Source organism: Labrus mixtus, unplaced genomic scaffold, assembly GCF_963584025.1.
Source record: "Labrus mixtus unplaced genomic scaffold, fLabMix1.1 SCAFFOLD_205, whole genome shotgun sequence".
NCBI lineage: Eukaryota > Metazoa > Chordata > Actinopteri > Labriformes > Labridae > Labrus > Labrus mixtus.
In genome coordinates, this window is record NW_026870344.1 from 1 (window position 1) to 5,000 (window position 5,000).

Below are 5,000 nucleotides of genomic sequence, written 5' to 3' on the forward strand. Positions count from 1 at the left end.
TTTTCATTTTGTTTGATCATATGTTTTTTTTTATCATATAGAGACATATTCACATGTCCAAAAATTCAGCCAGAATCAAGGGCATGACATCTTTAAAAGGCCCCTTTCTGCACACAATAATGGCTTAAGGACATACCACCCTGAACTTGTCCGATCTCGGAAGCTAAGCAGCGTCTGGCCTGGTTAGTACTTGGATGGGAGACCGCCTGGGAATACCAGGTGCTGTAAGCTTTTTCATTTTTTTTGATCATATGTTCTTTTTTTTATCATATAGAGACATATTCACATGTCCAAAAATTCAGCCAGAATCAAGGGCATGAGATCTTTAAAAGGCCCCTGTCTGCACACAATAACAGCTTACGGCCATACCACCCTGAACACGCCTGATCTCGTCTGATCTCGGAAGCTAAGCAGGTTCGGGCCTGGTTAGTACTTGGATGGGAGACCGCCTGGGAATACCAGGTGCTGTAAGCTTTTTCATTTTTTTGATCATATGTTTTTTTTTTATCATATAGAGACATATTCACATGTCCAAAAATTCAGCCAGAATCAAGGGCATAACATCTTTAAAAGGCCCCTGTCTGCACACAATAATGGCTTACGGCCATACCACCCTTAACACGCCCGATCTCGTCCCATCTCGGAAGCTAAGCAGGGTCAACTTTTATCAATCAATCAATCAACTTTTATTTGTATAGCGTCAACTCATAACAAGTGTTATCTCGAGACACTTTACAAGAAGCAGGTAAAATACCTTACTCATTGTCTTTTAACATTACAAAAGAGCAGGTAAAAGACCTTACTCATTGTTATGTTACAAAAAGCAGGTAAAGGACCTTACTCATTGCTATGTTACAAAGATCCGGCCTATCCATCATGAGCACTTTAGCAAAGCAGCAAAAGTTACAGTGGTAAGAAAAAACTGCCTTATTAAAAGGCAGAAATCTTCGGCCGGATCCCCGGCTCATGACGAAACAGTCTTCACAGGCCTAGACTGCGCCGGGCTTGGAAAGGGATAGGGGGAGAGATGGGATAAGATGCAGGAAGAGGGATAGAGAGCAAGGGGGTGGGGGGAGGTAGACCGTCCATCAGCAATCCGGTGGGGAGGGGAGGGGGTGTGGGGGGTTGTTCTGGCAGGCCGCCAACCCACGATCCGGTGGGGAGGGGGTAGTGGTGGGGTGGGGGTTGTTCTGGCAAGCCGTCAACCGATGATCTTGAGGAGCCTAGGGGAGCTCAAGAGCTCCCAGGAAAGTAGGTGGTTAGTGACTGAGATTTATAGATAGATACATGCAGTAATATGATGTACTGTATATGCATAGAGAGAGAGAGAGAGAGAGAGAGAGAGAGAGGAGCTCAAGGTGCCAGTTCCCCCGGTAGTCTAAGCCTATAGCAGCATAACTAAGAGCTGGTCTACACCAGCACCAGCCCTAACTATAAGATTTATCAAAAAGGAAAGTTTTAAGTCTAATCTTAAAAATACAGACTGTGTCTGCCTCCCGGACCCCGGCTGGAAGGCGGTTCCAGAGGAGAGGAGCCCGATAACTGAAGGCTTTACCCCCCATAGTACACTTGGAGACTGTAGGTACCACCAGCAGGCCTGCACTCCGGGACCGCAACGCTCTCAAGGGACAGTACGGCACTAGTAGCTCCTTAAGATAAGATGGTGCCTGGCCATTTAGAGCTTTGTAGGTGAGAAGAAGGATCTTGAATTCTATTCTAGACTGTATAGGGAGCCAGTGCAGAGAAGCCAGGACAGGAGTAATGTGGTCCCATTTCCTGGTTCTGGTCAGTACACGAGCTGCAGCATTCTGGACCCGTTGAAGAGTCTTTAGAGATTTGCCAGAGCACCCTGACAAAAGAGAGTTACAATAATCCAGTCTGGAGGTAACAAATGCATGAACTAGTTTTTCTGCATCACTTTGCGACAGGATATTCCTGATCTTGGATATATTACGAAGGTGAAAGTAGGCTGTTCTTGAAACTTGACTGATGTGAGAGCTAAAAGACATATCTTGATCAGAAATAACTCCGAGATTCCTAACAGTGGTGCTAGATGCCAGGCTGATGTCATTAAGGACAGTCACATCACTAGAAAAAGTCTCTCTGAGGTTCTTAGGGCCTAGCACAATAACTTCAGTCTTGTCTGAGTTAAGTAGCAAAAAATTTCTGGTCATCCAGGTCCTAACGTCCTTAAGGCATGTTTCTAGCTGACATAACTGACTGGTACCATCGGGCTTCATTGATACATAAAGCTGAGTATCATCTGCATAACAATGAAACTGTATGGAGTGTTTCCTCATAATATTTCCCAGAGGAAGCATATATAATGTAAAAAGAATTGGTCCAAGCACTGAACCTTGTGGGACTCCATGGCAAACTTTAGTGTGCATAGAGGACTCATCATTAACATGTACAAACTGAGATCGGTCTGATGAGTAGGATTCAAACCAACTTAAAGCAGTCCCTGTAATTCCAAGCAAATGCTCCAGTCTGTACAACAGGATCCGATGGTCAATGGTGTCAAAAGCAGCACTAAGATCTAACAAGACGAGCACAGACAGAAGTCCCCTGTCTGAGGCTAGAAGTAGATCGTTTGTAACTCTAACTAGTGCAGTCTCAGTGCTATGGTGGACTCTAAATCCTGACTGGAACTCTTCAAATAAACTGTTGTCATGGAGAAAGTCACACAGCTGTTTAGCTACCACCTTCTCCAGGATCTTCGAGATAAAAGGAAGGTTGGATATAGGTCTGTAGTTAGCCAGAGTTCCTGAGTCCAGAGTAGGCTTTTTAAGTAGAGGTTTGATTACCGCTACTTTAAATGTCTGTGGTACATAGCCTGCCAGTAAAGACATATTGATCATATCTAATATGGAGTTGCTAACTAAGGGAAAGACTTCCTTAAACAGCTTGGTTGGGATTGGGTCCAAAATACAGGTTGACGGTTTCGATGCAGAAAAAATGGAATGTAGCTCTGAAAGGTCGATTGGAGAAAAACAGTCGAGACTAATATCTGGTCCTGGAACTGTCTCTGCCGCAACAGACGTATCTGCACCAGGTAAGGGCAGGAGGTTACCAATTTTGTCTCTGATGTCTAGAACTTTGTTGTTGAAAAAGCTAAGGAAATCATTACTGCTGAGGGCTAGAGGAATACAAGGCTCAATGGAGCCATGACTCTCTGTCAGCCTGGCTACAGTGCTGAAAAGGTATCTAGGATTGCCTTTGTTTTCCTCGATTAGAGAGGAGTAGTAGGCAGCTCGGGCGTGACGTAGAGCCTTCATATATCTTCTATGACTATCCTGCCAGAAAAAACGAGATTCTACCGTTTTGGTCGAACGCCATATTCTTTTAAAATTCCGTGATGATTGTTTCAGAGTACGGGTTTCTGAGTTGAACCATGGAGCCACTCTCCGCCGCTTGACAACCTTCTGTTTCAGGGGAGCAATCGAATCCAGAGTAACTCTCAGCGAATCCACTGCACTATCAACAAACTGATCTAGCTGAGAGGGACTAAAGCTATCGTAAGAGTTTCCAACTGGGTTGAAACACGGTACTGAATCAAAAACAGCTGAAATAGCTTCCTTAAATCTAGCCACAGCACTATCCGACAAACTTCTAGAAAGCACACCTCTTCCAGGCAGAGGTAATTCTAGTAGGACAAAATCAAATGTAATAAAAAAATGGTCTGATAGCAGAGGATTTTCTAGGAAAACTGTAAGGTTATGGATTTCAATTCCATAAGCTAAAACAAGATCCAGGGTGTGGTTAAAATGATGAGTAGGTTCGTTTACACCCTGGGTGAAACCAATAGAGTCTAATAGTGACATGAAAGCTGTGCTCAGGCTATCATTTTCAACATCCACATGGATATTGAAGTCACCTACAACAATTATTCTATCACTGCTAAGGACTAAGTCTGATAAAAATTCTGCAAACTCAGATAAAAACTCAGAATATGGGCCAGGAGGGCGGTAAACTACAGCAACTAGAACTGGCTGAAAGGTTCTTGAGACTGGATGTGGAAGACTAAGAACAAGGCTTTCAAAAGAAGAAAAATTCAGCTTTGGTCGAGGGTTAACTAAAAGACTGGAATTAAAAATAGCTGCTACTCCACCACCTCGTCCGGTGTCTCGAGGTATATGAGTATTAAAATGACTGGGAGGAGTGTATTCATTCAAACTAACATATTCATCTCGACACAGCCAGGTTTCAGTCAAAAAAAGTAAATCAATGTGCTGATCTGATATCAGATCACTCACTAAAAGAGACTTGGATGCTAAGGACCTAATGTTCAAAAGTCCGCAGTGAATCCTCCGATCTTGTAGCAAAATCGTATTCGTAGTTTTGATTCTAATCAGATTCTGATGATTCACGCCGTTTGGATGACTTATAAAAACGCGTTTGGGCCGGGGGACAGACACAGTACCTATAGTATAACTACAGTTCGATTCAGAATTACAGCTATAGTGACTGGGAGACAGATCTAAGGGAGGCGCAGAGAAGTGTGTAAGACTGCAGCTCTGCCTCCTGGTCTGAACTCTGAGTTGTTGTCAGGGTTTTGGACTAATAACCTCTGCTATGTTTCTAGATAATAGAGCTGCACCGTCCAAAGTGGGATGGATGCCGTCTCTAGCTAGCAGACCAGGTTTTCCCCAAAAAGACTGCCAGTTATCTATGAAGCCCACATCGTGTGCTGGACACCACCTCGACAGCCAGCGGTTGAGTGATGACATGCGGCTATACATGTCATCACTGGTCTGATTTGGGAGGGGTCCAGAGAACACTACGGAGTCCGACATCGTCTTAGCAAAAGTACACACCGACTCCACATTAACCTTAGTGACTTCCGACTGGCGTAGTCGGGAGTCATTTGTGCCGACATGAATTACGATTGTATCAAATCTACCTTTAGTCTTTGTCAGCAACTTTAAATGAGATGCGATGTCGCCCGCTCTGGCCCCGGGTATACACCTAACTATGCCCGCTGACTTCGCTAGCTTCAC

At 44.1% G+C, this 5,000-nt stretch overlaps 1 non-coding gene across 1 annotated transcript; it reads left to right on the forward strand.

Annotated features, from left to right (window-relative positions):
- The first annotated feature begins 355 nt into the window (after window positions 1-355).
- Window positions 356-474, forward strand: LOC132970460 (5S ribosomal RNA). The gene has a single exon (XR_009672215.1). It is a non-coding gene; the product is annotated as a 5S ribosomal RNA (ribosomal RNA).
- The last annotated feature ends 4,526 nt before the right edge of the window (window positions 475-5,000 follow it).